This window comes from Micropterus salmoides, unplaced genomic scaffold (genome assembly GCF_014851395.1).
Source record: "Micropterus salmoides isolate LMB-PRFRI ecotype aquatic unplaced genomic scaffold, ASM1485139v1 Ms_hic_scaffold_2, whole genome shotgun sequence".
Classification (NCBI taxonomy): domain Eukaryota; kingdom Metazoa; phylum Chordata; class Actinopteri; order Centrarchiformes; family Centrarchidae; genus Micropterus; species Micropterus salmoides.
The window spans coordinates 40510319-40523957 of record NW_024041150.1 but is presented as its reverse complement, the minus strand read 5'-3'; the positions used below and the strand labels follow the sequence as shown (position 1 = coordinate 40523957).

Sequence of the window (13639 nt, the reverse complement as noted above, 5' to 3'; positions counted from 1 at the left end):
AATTGCCAAAACAAATTGCAGTTGTGTTGTGGCAAATTGCTGTTGTGGTTTGCACTTCAAGGCAAGACTGAGAACAACTCTCTCCATTTCTGGCTGAAGGACATTGGCTCCCTATTCGTTTTAGAATTAATTAAAATACTTTAAAGCCCTACATGGTTTGGCTCCTCTAAATATTTAAGATCTTTTAAGTCCTTACTCTACACCTCAGATCTGGCAACCAAATGTTGTGCTCCTATTCAGTTCAGCTTTACAATATACCAAACAATATGGCTCCATGCTTATTGTTCTTGTTTCAAATCAAACCATATTTCAAAAAGTATTATTAACACGTTAAGTACTGAATATTAAATATCTCAATCAAGTGGATTGGTGTTTATTCAAATTCAAACAGTAACTAACGGGTTTAGCAAAGGGTCAAGTAGAGGCATCTGACAGAGCTGTGAGAGCTTGAGAGTACCAGGTTGTGGAGGTGTAGATTGGTCTAGATTTTAATGCATTTTTTAAACATGTTCAACCTATATAGGGTGTTATGTTGTCCTAAATTAAGTTGGTCTTTCTCTTTTTTCTTCTCTGTGTGTTCATCCAGTCATCAATACAAATGGACATGTCAGTCAATTCCTCCTCCAATTCCTCCCTCAATCCTTCACTTGGTACTTGCCTCAGCTCCAGAACATCCATTTTCATCTCTACAGCCCTCGCCATCAGCTTCACCATCCTCCTCCTCCCCCTCTTCATCCTTGTCCTCTATGTGGGCTACCAACGATGGAGGAAACAGCGCTCTGTTGCCACCGCAGCGACGACAAGCCACTCTGACATCTTTACCTTTAACATGGTTGTCTTGGAGATGGTCAGTGTGTTGGGGTGTTGCTTATTCTCTTATGGCACCTACACTACTCAAACGAGTATAACAGTGGGTATGTACATGTTCACCATCACCACACCTGGAGTAACTCTATTTCACCTACTGGCGTGTGTGGAGCGCTACCTGGCCGTCGTTCACCCCGTCACCTACCTGAGCTTGAGACAGGCGGGTGGGGTCAAGATCAGAAACATCAGCATTGGGTGTATTTGGCTGCTTTGCTTTGGATGGTTAGGTCTATACAGAGTGTTTGGCCAATATTTCACCAGCATCGCAGCTTCTTGCCTCTTTATTTTTTCCTTAGTTGTCGTCTCTTTCTGCAGCCTTTCTATCCTCTGCATTCTGATTTGTCCAGGGCCGGAGGAAGTGGATGGGAAAAGAGAGCGGGTTGACCAATCAAAGCAGAGGGCTTTCAACACCATCATGGCCATAATGGGAGCTCTGTTGTTGAGGTTCTTGAGCTCCTTGCTTTCCATTGTTTCATTAGTGAAGTTGTCTGCAGTCTGGTTCGCTCTGCCCAGCAGTCTGGTGTTGCCTCTGCTGTTCCTACACCGGGCAGGAAAACTGCCCTGTTGTAAACAACAATGAGTAAAAAACAAAACACTGAGTCAACTTAAGAAATGGGATCGATGTAATGGGCTGTAGCACTTCATCATTCATTAAGGAAATTCCAGTCTGGTAAATGATTGAGCAACGCTGTATAGTAGCCTAATAATGTTAGCACATTGATTCTTCTTCCACTCCTGCGTTTTAGAGCCTATCAGGGTCCGCATTGGCACGCATTCATATCTAGCTCCACCCGATTAAAATGGAGGCTCTGCCTTTATTTACCCGTTGCCATGGTCAATCGTAATATTGGAGCTCCATTGATGATGGCTTTTTTCATCCCCACGCATGCGCTTCAATCAGGCTCAACATACTCAGAGTTGCATGAACTTATTCTAATCAGCTGGTACTGAAAATTCAGAGTTTCCCATCTCAGGCTCAATCAACACGGAGCTCAGGGATTAGCTCAGAGTTTGTTAAGCCTGCTTTCTGAAACGGGGCTCTGGTGTCCTGCGTCTGTGTCCGCAACTAGCTCACACACTGCAAACCTTTTACATTATTATTATATTATTGTTCAACAACAGTCTTCTTCAGAAATTCACAATGATTGTTTTAGCAGCATGTGAACGAAATAAGCATGTACACACAAAGAGTGAGCGGACACACAGGAGTTCTGGTTGTGCTCTAATTTGAAAAGGGATCAGTCTTAGTTCACAGGTTATTTGAATTCAATTTAATGGACAGATGAAATGAAGCAGTGAAACAGTCAACACCAGTGCTGTTTCACAAAACATCAGCACTGTAGCTACAGAAGATATAATTAACTTGAAATTTGATTGGGATTAATTCTTTAGCTCTTCAGGACTGTAGAACTAAACTTCAAACTATGATGGTCTATGCATCAATTTTGCACATGCAGGGCTCCACAGTCAAGTTAGAAATAAATAATATGCAAAGTCTGCCTTGACTTTTAAAATAAGTTCAAAAACAAAATGCCGATGTCAGTAACCTCTTTGGCTCCCTCAAATTCCTCCCTTGATTCAGTACCCCCCTTTATTGCTCCACCTATAATGTTATTTGCACAGCTTTCACAGGTCCATCCTCCTCCCCCCTCTCTCGATCCTCATCCTGGGTCATCCACGATGGCAAGCTACTCTGACATCTTCACCTGCCACGTGGCTGCCATGGAGCTGAACTGGGTCTCGTGGTCACCCTTCTTGTTCTACCCATTCTCACACCCAAGTCGTCACATATGGAAACTTGGCCATGACCTCTTGTTGTCAGTTTTTAACATACTGGGAAGTCCTTCCATCATTGCTCAAACCTACAAGTAGACCTAGTATAAATAACTCCTGGTGGTCCTGGTGGTTGGATGGGTTAGACATTGGACTTTCATCCAAGAGGTCAGTGTTTGTTTCCTGCATGAAACAAATAGTCAACAATGATTCTTTGTAGCTTCAACTATAACTTAACTGAAGTAAGTTACATAACTAAAGTGACACACTTATTTCAACCCAAACCATGATATTTTCCTAAACCTAACCAAGTAGTTTTGGTGCCCAAACCTAACAAAACTGAGTTCAAGGAACGAGTTGACCAATCAAAACAAAGAACGTTCGTCACCGTTATGGCTATAATGCAAGTGCTGTGGTTGTGGTTTGTAGGGCTTCTTGTTTCTGCTTCTCAGAACATATCAGCACTGCTGAACCCCAGTGTCGGCTGTGTGGCGAAGACGTCTGCATTCCGGTTTAACCCAGCAGTTTGGTGTCACCTCTGCTGTATCTACTCAGGGCAGGAAAACTGTCATGTTGCTGTTATAACAGTGCGTAAGGAGAAGCATTGGATTACATTTGATTGGAGGATAAGAGTATATCTGACTTTATCAGACCCATGGACAGCTTGTTTTATCAGATTATTCTTTTCAATCCCACTTGTAGTGTTGCTGTGATGTTTGTCCAAATAGTTGTATTCCTCAAACTGGGGTGCAATTTGAATCATTTTTGTCTAAACTCACATTATAAAGTTGTCAGTGTTGTTGGGAGTTTTGCTAGGGTGGTCGCTAAGGTTTTGGTGCTTGCTATGTACTAATACGATATTTGAGGTGGTTGGGAGAGTGTATTTTGTATTTGGTATGGTGAAACTGGGTAGTTGGTTGCTAGTAGGGCTGCAACTAACGATTATTTTTATTATCAGTTAATCTGTTGACTATATTCTATACATTCTCACTCCCAACTCGTCACATGGGCCCTTGGTCAAGACCCCTTGGCGTCCCTTTTAATGCCCTGTGTTCCCCTTTAGTATTGATTTTGGACGTATAAGGCTCCGTGGTCAAGTTAACAATTATAAACATGCAACGTCTGGTTATTTCTGGACATTAAAAACTAGTGGTGAATTGTGTGAAAAGGCACATGGTTAACATTGTGAATTGTTGCAGTTTGGGTAGATTTAGGCACCAATAGTACCTCGTTAGGTTTAGGAACAGATCATGGTTTGGGTTAAAAATCATTCAAATGTTACTTCACTAAAAACAATCAGTTTTGACTTTGTTTCACATGGGAAACAAATACTGGTTTCCTGGGCGAAAGTCCAGTTTCTGAACCCCCCTGACCATTTTTATATCCTACAACAGCTTTTAGCCTTCACACATGATACTACAGGGCTTCCCCAGTGCATTGAACTATGATGCTAAGAGGCTTGTCAATGCGTTACAAACTGATGCCAGTGGGTCTTGAACATGCTTCAATATCTGACAACTTGGAAAATCATGAAAAATGTGCACTTCTACGGTCCACGGTGATGTGTTGTACAACTAATTAAGATTCAGTTCACTATAATGTATGACAGGAAAGGAACAGCATCAAATCCTGAAGTGTGAGAAGCTGGAAGCATGCGATGTTTGCAATTTTTCTAAAAAATAATAGAAATCATTTGTTGTTTGTCTTCCAGATTTTTCTGTCATGCACAGACTCGGAGCAGACAAGTGCTTTGAACAATAAAACTTGTTAAAACACCAGTCTTTGTCATCTGAATCCTGTCAAATGTTCATATTAATGAATGAATTGATTTTTTTGGAAACATTAAGACTATTTGAGTGTTAATCATCAAAGTTGCAGTATAGTAATGTAAATTTATAAGTAATAAATGTGACAATACTTGCTCTCAATTTTAAATGTGTGTGTTTTGGATGTGTGATCTCTGCAGCTCATATGATGAACTGATGCAGAACAAAATGCTTTGTATAAGAATGCTGAAAGTGTTTTGTTATATTAACAAGAATCCACCCGGCTGAGAAGAGAAATGCAGTCTCACCTGTTTCTCTCTTACACACCTTAGATAAAACACACACAAACACTATTCACACTGACGCACATCTATCAATAGTTGGAGCAGATATCAGAACAGTTGTCAGTGAGTTTGGAGACGCAGGAAAAGAAGCTACTGAAATGGGTGTTTAAAACATCAGCACAGATGTGGTTAGTAATGTGTATTTATGCTTAAAAAATCCTCCAATCAGAAATGGAGACATATTCAACAAATACTTAATTTTTATATTATATGTTGGTATATGAAACTCTTAAATTTACTTTTCACACTATTGTGCCACAGGGAGGCCAGCTTGCAGCAACAGCACCACTATTTGAATATCATTTCAATCATTTGTGCTGCATGGGGCTGTATGATCTATAGAGATCTGAATTGAGATTACATAACACAAACACACAGTCAATTATGTCTATTCCTTCATTTTAATACAGTGATGTCATACATAATTATTTATAAATATGATTGTACTAGACTATACATTATTATACAAATGTATTTAATATCGCACACATAGGTGATTAATCCTAAACATTTAAGCTCTTCTACAAATTTCCAAAAATGTAAAGGAAAAACAGTTTAAAATATAGTGGTGCCAACGACATAGCAGTCTAACTTTGGTTAATGTAATTGTTGTCCTAAGATAACAGCATTAAACATATACTTTAAGCTTGACATTTACCTTCAGTGGTATGTCTCATTAGTTTAAGCTTCCAAGGATCCACCACTTTGATCCACACTGAAATATCTTAACTTTTGGATTGCCATTCATTTTTGTATAATCATTGTCCCCAGAGGATGACACCTTATTCATTTGCTGATGTAGGGCAACTATCAGGTAAAACATTCTCACTACTTTGGTTATGAACCAATACGTACTAAACTACTTCTTTTCACATCAGCCTTAACTATCCTTTTTGTTTAGTGGTAGTCAACAAATATTAGCATGCTAAAATGCTACATAGAGTTGGTACTGATGGTGCTAAAGGGGTCTATTCTTGATCTATTACTATTTACATTATATATGAATGACAATATTCTTCCAAATCAGTGCGGCAACGTCCGTCTTAATGCAGATTACTGTATATCACTGTTTTTTGCCTCCAACCCAAGATCTTACAAATCTTCTGTCTTTGATACTGATATATTACTAGATATTATATACATTATAAACTTATTTTAAATAAGTGCTTAAATGTGGCTACCGTTTTAAACTTTTAATGGTACCTAAATGACTCTTACTGACTCATAAAATTCCTGACTGTCATTGAAGATTCAAAATCTAAATTTTACCCCCAATTATAAAATAATTTCTTAAATTATTTTATAATACCCTCATCCTGATTCAGTCTTTGGTTTACAACATTGTAATTTTCCTGCCCGCTGTAGAAACAGCAAAGGTAACACAAATCTGCTGGGCAGATCGAACCAGGATGCGGAAAACCACCACACACACAAGTCAATAAGAATTGATGAAGTGTAAATTACAGTGGAAAGCAGATCCCCCCCAAATCTTAACAATAGCACTGCCATTATAGCCATGATGGTGTGGAAAGCCCTTTGCTTTGATTGGTCAACCCGCTCCCTGTTCCCACCCACTTCCCCCGGCCTGGGACGCTTGAGAGTGTGGAGAACTGAAATGCTGCAAAATGAGATGACGATTAAGAAGAAAACAATAGTGCAGTAATATAAGATCAAATTTAACATATTGCTGCTTAGACAATTTACAGCTAACCACCCAAAGCTCAACAACCAAACACATCCAGTGCAGATGTTTCTGATCCTGACTCCACCCGCCTGTCGCAGGCGCAGGTGGATGATGGGGTGAACAACAGCCAGGTAGAGCTCTGCACAGGTCAGGAGTTGAAACAGAGCCTGTCCTAGGGAGTTAACAGACGAGATGCTTGAACCCACTGACACCATCTGTGGGAGATTGATGTAGCCGCTCCAAAAACAGAAGACGAAACCCAAGTATTCGATCAGCTGCATGGCGATGGAGTGATAGGTGAAGACGTCAGAGTGACTTGTTGCAGCCGTGGAAACGGAGCGCTGTTTCCTCCACTGTTGGTATCCCAGGTAGAGGACGAAGATGAGGAGAGGGAGGAGGAGGAGGTGGATGATGGAGATAGTAGAGAAGACAATGATGCTCATTTTGGACCTGAAACACGTGTTGAAGAGAGGAGGGACGGAGGAGTTGGAGGAGGAGAGGTTATGAGGAAGAAGGGAGGGGTCATCAAAGGAAGAGGAGTTGACTGACATATTTATATAAGCAGAGGCCTGAAGAGAACAAAGAGAGGGGATGAGAGACAGAATGTTAAAACCAAATGGAGAAAGTAAATAATCTCTCTGATATTCATGATCATGAAATGAGGTTTTTCAATTAAACTCCCCCTAAAATGTATAGCCCTTTATCAAAGCTGCAACTTGATGCTAACAAAAGTAAAAAAAATCTGTTTTATTTTTTTGTTTAGCGTGACATTCAGGGTAACCAGGCATGGACAGGAACAAAGTGGTGAAAATATAACGCGGTGGTGTTGGAGCAGTGGATAAGACACATGCATTTGGTGTGAGACACCCTGGTTCAAGTCCACTGTGACACCAATGTGTCCCTGAGCAAGACACTTAACCCCTAGTTGCTCCAGAGGTGTGTGACATCTGACATATATAGCAATTGTATTGCAATTGCTTTGGATAAAAGCGGCAGATAAATGTAAATAACCATGTGTTGCCAATCAACGCTTGGCCCTGTATCTTAAAGAGTATCCACGTAAAAGGGTCAAAAGGGACTGAGAGAACCATGTAACCATCTGATCTATATACATAGAAAACCAATGTTTCTCAGGACGATCCTGAATCTTCTGTCTGATGTCTTTCTTCACCTACAGTTATGTTCTTCAATGGCAGAAGTTACATGTGCTATTTTTTTATGGTTCAGGTTCTCTACACTATTCAGAATCAGAGGTTGAACTGACAAGAATTATTTCATGATAGATTTTAAAAAGTAATCAAAGAAGACATTTTGGATAAAATACTGAAAGGAATAAACACATTTAACTTCACATAAATCAGTGGTTTCCCAAACAATACCAACTTAGCTAATTGAAATACAAAAACATATCTGAAAGCCTGAATATGCATTTTATTGTGTGAGAACATGAAAGTGGATTAAGCGTATTAGTGTAATTAGAACCAGAAGTTATCAACAAGATCAGTGAAACAAATCAAACTTTAAATAAAGTCATCACAAAGAATCATTTTTTTTTTAAGATATCAACAGTCTATTCAAAAGTGAATTAATAACTAATTCTAAATGTTAAATAAATGTGTAAATTTTAAAGAACACCCACCTTCACAGAGTTTCTTTCTGATTGTCTTTCTCCTGTGTCTCTCTGTGACTGCTGTTTACTGGTGTCTGGTATAAATTTATCCTACCTGTGATTATGGTGTGTGTGTGTGTGTGTGTGTTGACTATGATGTTTGTGTGTGTGTGTGAGGAACAGGTGTGAGCAGGACTGTGAATTTTTTTGCAATTCATATTTTATTTTTTTACGGTAAATTACAACAGGCAAATATATTTTTCACATTATTGTGCCATGGGGAGGTCAGATCACAGCAACTGCACGACTATTTGACTATCGTGGCAATCATCTCTGCATCAGGCTGTCATCTGTGCTGCATGACCTGCATACAGATTATACAGAGAAAACACACAAGTAAGTAAATTATAATGACATTTATTCCTATAATTTAAAAGCAGTGATGCCTTACATCATTTTACAATAATAACACTGTACTGCATTTTTAATATAATTTTAAATGACTCATAAACAAAGAAGTGTGTATTCAAATCAAATCCTGTCATTTAGCACAGCACACCTGTCTGTTTGTGTGCAAACAGACTCCAACGTTGTCCACCAGATCTTCTCACAAAAACACAGAGTGCAAATATTTTGTTGTCCAAGACAATCGAAGATGCAGTCAGTCTGATAATCAATGCAGACTGGGACTGCTACAGTATTATTTATACACTTTAAGCTTCACATTTACCTCGGTGGTATCACAGAAGGTCTTATTGGTTTAGACTTTGTCATGCGGCATTGCTGTAGAGCAGTGTAGGCTCTACTGTTAGTTACTGGGTTTTTAAAATTATGTACTATTCCACGTATTTGTGAGTTGTGTCGAATAAGAGTGACAGAGAGCAGCAGACACACACAGGCAGGAGAGGATCTCTTCCCCGCAGATCATCACAGTGAGAGATGGTTCTTTAACTTCATTAGTGCAGAAGAATCAACACACTCCAGTTGGGCTCAAGCCCTAATGGAGTTATATAACTAAAGTTCAGGAACAGGACCGTGACTCTCTCTCTCGATTATTCAGTCACCTGCGCCTCATTCAATTACGCCAATCCAACCACCCATGCTTCACTTTTTTCATTCATCTGTGCCTCTCTAATCAGATCACCTGCACAAAGGCATATAAGCCTGTCTAACCCCCTTCTCTCCTGTTTCTCAGTTCTCACATCCCTCCCCCCAAACCCAGTTTCTCACCTCTTTCAAGGGGCATTTCAATGCCCCGGTGGACAGCACTGCGACCTCACAGCAAGAAGGTCCTGGGTTCAGACCTCGCTCAGCCCAGGCTGTTTTGTGTGGCGTTTGTGTGTTCTCCCTGTGTTTGCGCGGGTTTCCCCCGGTTGCTCTGGTTTCCTCCCACTATCAAAGACATGCATGGAAAAAATCCATAATTCTGCCAAAGTAACTGTTCTTTTTCAACCACAGAAACTACTGAGGGGTTGATAAGCAAGCCGCTTACCGAGATGAGCCACCGCCCTGAGTCTTGACCCCCAGGTTCCTAGCCACACCAAACCTTTAACGACCTCCATCATCCCTCCATTCTTGACGTCTTCATCCCTCTCCCCTCGAGCCCTCCACCATAAATACTGCTCATTTTCCGAATAAACTACCTTTTCATACGTCACATTGGCGTGGTCTTTGTTAGTGAATTGAATGTAAATCAAAAATATTGGGGTAGTTTTGCTTGGTATGGCCACTGGCCAGAAAATGAAATGTTTACAATGTAAAATCACAAAGGTTCCCTTTTCTAATGGCAGCTGCTGTAGTGGAACTGATGTGTCTTTAAACATGGAAAGTAAACTTTTTTTGAAAAGGAAGATGAAAGATGCTGAATGAGAGACTTCGATGAGTTACAGAAGCTAATTGTTGTGGTGGCAGCCCGGCTGACGGTGAGTGTCCTGGTTTTTTCTCCTTTTTTATCAGTTTTTCTGCTTTTTTTCCTTGGTTTCCTGTTCTCTGCCTGCCTCCATGTGTTTTCTCCCCTGTGTGCTCTCTCTCCCTCCCTCTGCTCCTGAGTCCAGCCAACTACCTGCACCTGCATCTCATCAGCCACCTCGTCAGCCTGCCACACCTGCCAGTAATCACCTCATGACTGCCTGTATTTCAACCCCGGTTCTCCACACCATCCTGGCTTGATCGTCGTTGCTCCATACTTGGTGCCACTTCTGTGTTCAGGCTTCAATGTTTCTTGTTTTTTCACACTTACCTGTTTCCCTCCCAGGTACACTCACCCTCGTCCTCTGTTCGGCTGGGCTCATCCATTGGCCCGCTCCTCTTCGGACTTCCCTCACGGTGTCCTCCCTGTTCCCCCGCCTCTCCTCGCTTCCTCGGCCCCTGTGTTCCCCGGCTCCCTGGCTCCCTGTCTCCTTGGTTCCCCGTGCCTGTACTTCCCTCAATAAACCTCCTTCCCTGCATTTGGGTCCTCTCTGTCCACACACCACACCTTGTAACACTAATGCACAAGAAGCTTGACAGGAAGTGATGTCATGACTTTCTGTAAAAAAAAAAATGAATCAATATGTTTATCGCCAGAATTCTGTAGTGTGTAATGGAATTCACCTTTGAGTTATTTCTTTACATACACTTGACACATAAGACCTGGGGCCTCATTTATAAATGTTTTTTTTATTATGTTTTTATTCCTTAGTGTACTGTACAACTCCTCCCCACTCCTCCTCTCTCTACCTCCTCCACCACCTTCTTCTTCACCTCCTCCTCCCTACTCCTGCTCTGCCTCCTCATCATCCTTCTATCCCATCTCCTCCTCCAACTCCTATTGCTCCTATTTCTTCACCTCTAATTGCAGTTTTTTACAACTGCTTACACAAAACTATGTCTCCTTTTTTCAAAACTACACACACAATTCCCCAAACTGCTCACACAAAATGCTTCTTATGTCCTTCAAAATGAAACACTGCATTGAAAATGCCATAAACACATCCCAGAATGAAGCATTGGCATCAGATGGCAAACACTTTTTTCATAATAATAAATGATTGGATATACCATTTACACACTGTTGTTCTAAATCTAAAGCTCTTTTGTCTTTCATAGGCTCATGTGTACATTTCCATACAATATTCTCGAGTGAAAGTAATCTGCTGAAAAGTGCACTGTAAACATCAATGCAATGTTAGCACAGTGTACAATATATACCTAATACAAGAACAAGAAACCATAAACATTAAAACTAAGAGTATTATTTTTACTTTTATTGCTAAAAATGAATACTTATTTTGAAATACTGTACTGTTGAAATAACCATTAGATTGTTGCAACCTGTTCTGATTTCTGAAGGTTCAAATTATGGTTGCCAATTTAAAGTGACTCAAGTTTGGTTTTTATCATGTCATCAGTGATGGCTCTCCTTCCTTCTCTTCTTTGCCCACATCCTCTTCGTCCTCGTCCTCCTCTTCCAACTCTTCATCCTTGAACTTGTCCTCGATGTCTCCCTCCTCCTCCCCTTGCAACACAGTCTCACTCCCTACTCGTCAAATGTCTGACGCATGGTCAAGGCCCTTTGTCGTCGCTTTTTAAAGACTTGGGTAGCCCTTTTGCATCAATTATTGACGTTTAGGGATCCACAGTCAAGTTAGCAACGCTTAGCAACAATAAATATGCAATATCTGGTTACACTTTCAAGATAAAACGTAACGTTTGATACATTGCCATGTTGAAACGCGCATAATTAAAGTCGTGAAACGTTGCAGTTTCGTTAGGTTTAGGCACAGAAAGTACTTGGTTGGGTTTAGGCAACAAAACTACTTGGTTAAGGTTAGGAAAAGATCATGGTTTGGGTTAAAATAGCTATGTATGTCGTATTAAACGTTAATGTCAATTTACCTCACTCGCCTAAATAAAAACATTTAATGTTTTGTTTCGCACGGGACACAAACCCTGTTCTCCTGCTTCAAGGTCCGGGTTCTGGCCCCTTATCCACCCCAATCACCTCCTTACTTCGTCTTTTCTCTTAAATATCATACTTGCCTTTACCATCAAAAACTGACACAACAGGGCTTCCCTCAATACGTCGAACTATGACGTCAAAGGGATCCCTAGTGCGTCACAAACTGACGATTATGGCTCTTGACCAAGCGTCCATATGTGACGACTTGGGAGTGAGACCGGGTTGCCCCTTGCTCTCTGTCCATTGTTGGTATCCAATGTTCAAAACAGGTAATCTGACCTTTGACCTATGTATAGGTCTACTGTATACAAAAGCAGTGATTGGTTAGTGATCAGTTAAGCTGTTAGTGTTTGCACATGTGAGGAGTGGCTGTGTGACTTGGTGAATAAAGTGTAGCATTTTGATTGATAGGATAAGGAAAACAAGTCACTTCCTGTTAGACGTTTGTGTCTTAGGTAGATAAATGTGTGTAGTGTTTTGAAAAAGGAGTTTTATGTAATTGAAAACTGAGTGAAAGGCTGAGAAATAGCTAATGGTTTTGGATATTTCAGGTGTAGTTTTGCTGTTTGAGTGAGACGTTTCAAAAATTGTGTGACATGTAAAGAGTTTGTTTGTAAGCAGTTCTAAAATATTTCTATCTATTGAAAATTCTGATTGGTGTGATATCAATTTTGACACTTTGTGTTTCCACATGGGTAGCTGTGTGCTAACTGAGCTCACCCTGTGCTGATTGAGTGAACAATATTGAATGCCAGTGCTTTCTCAATGACCACATGCTGTAGGCAATGAGAAATGAAGGGATTTGTAGAGTTTAGAGAAATGGTGTGCTTTTTGAAAAATTGAGTTATGGTTTTGAAATTGTAGTTCAAAAGACTGGTTATAGTGTTTAAGCAATTGAGAAAAACTGTATTGCCATTTGCTCTGATACAGTAAAATGTACTCTTAAATGATCCAGTCAAACGTACTCTTGTCTAAACCACACCAGTCCTTTCTAGTACTCTTTGTTGTAACGACGACACAGTAGTTTCCCAGCCCTATGTAGAAACAGCAGCGGTAAAACCAAACTGCTGGGCAGATTAAACCAGTTTCCAGATACATCACACATCCACAAACCACAACCACAGCACTCCCAATATGGCTGTGACCGTGTGGAAAGCCCTCTGCTTTAATTGGTCAGCACTCTCCTCATCCCACACTTCCTGGCCCTGGTCGAATCAGAACACAGAGAACAGAAAAGCTGCAGAGAGAGACCACAAATAAGGAGATGACCAATAAGCAGAGTAATGGGATGCTGGGAAAATAAGGGGCATACAATGCTGTTATCCCAACCCATGCAAAGCTCAGCAGGCAAACACAACACTAATGTTTCTGATCCTGACCCCACCTGACTGTCTCAGGCCCATGTGTATCACCTCCACACAGGTCAGGATGTGAAAGAACATCTCGCCGGGAAAAGTCATGGTAGAAACGTAGAGCCCTACTTTTGTCATCATTGGGAGATCAGTGTAGGCACCACAAAAGAAGAAGATGCACGCAACAACACAGGTCACAGCTGACTTGTGACCTCTGATGGTTATGATAAGGATAATGTGCTCCATGGGGCTCTCAACACCTTTAATAGGACGTAGCTGGCTAGAACTTTTGGGCTGTATGAGA

At 40.7% G+C, this 13639-nt stretch overlaps 1 long non-coding RNA gene across 1 annotated transcript; it reads right to left on the bottom strand.

Annotated features, from left to right (window-relative positions):
• Window positions 1-8257: 8257 nt before the first annotated feature.
• On the bottom strand, window positions 8258-9970 carry LOC119912503. Its single transcript, XR_005446169.1, has 3 exons — window positions 9536-9970; window positions 9274-9435; window positions 8258-8407 (listed from the first exon to the last, which is right to left on the bottom strand). It is a non-coding gene; the product is annotated as an uncharacterized LOC119912503 (long non-coding RNA).
• Between the last annotated feature and the right edge of the window lie 3669 nt (window positions 9971-13639).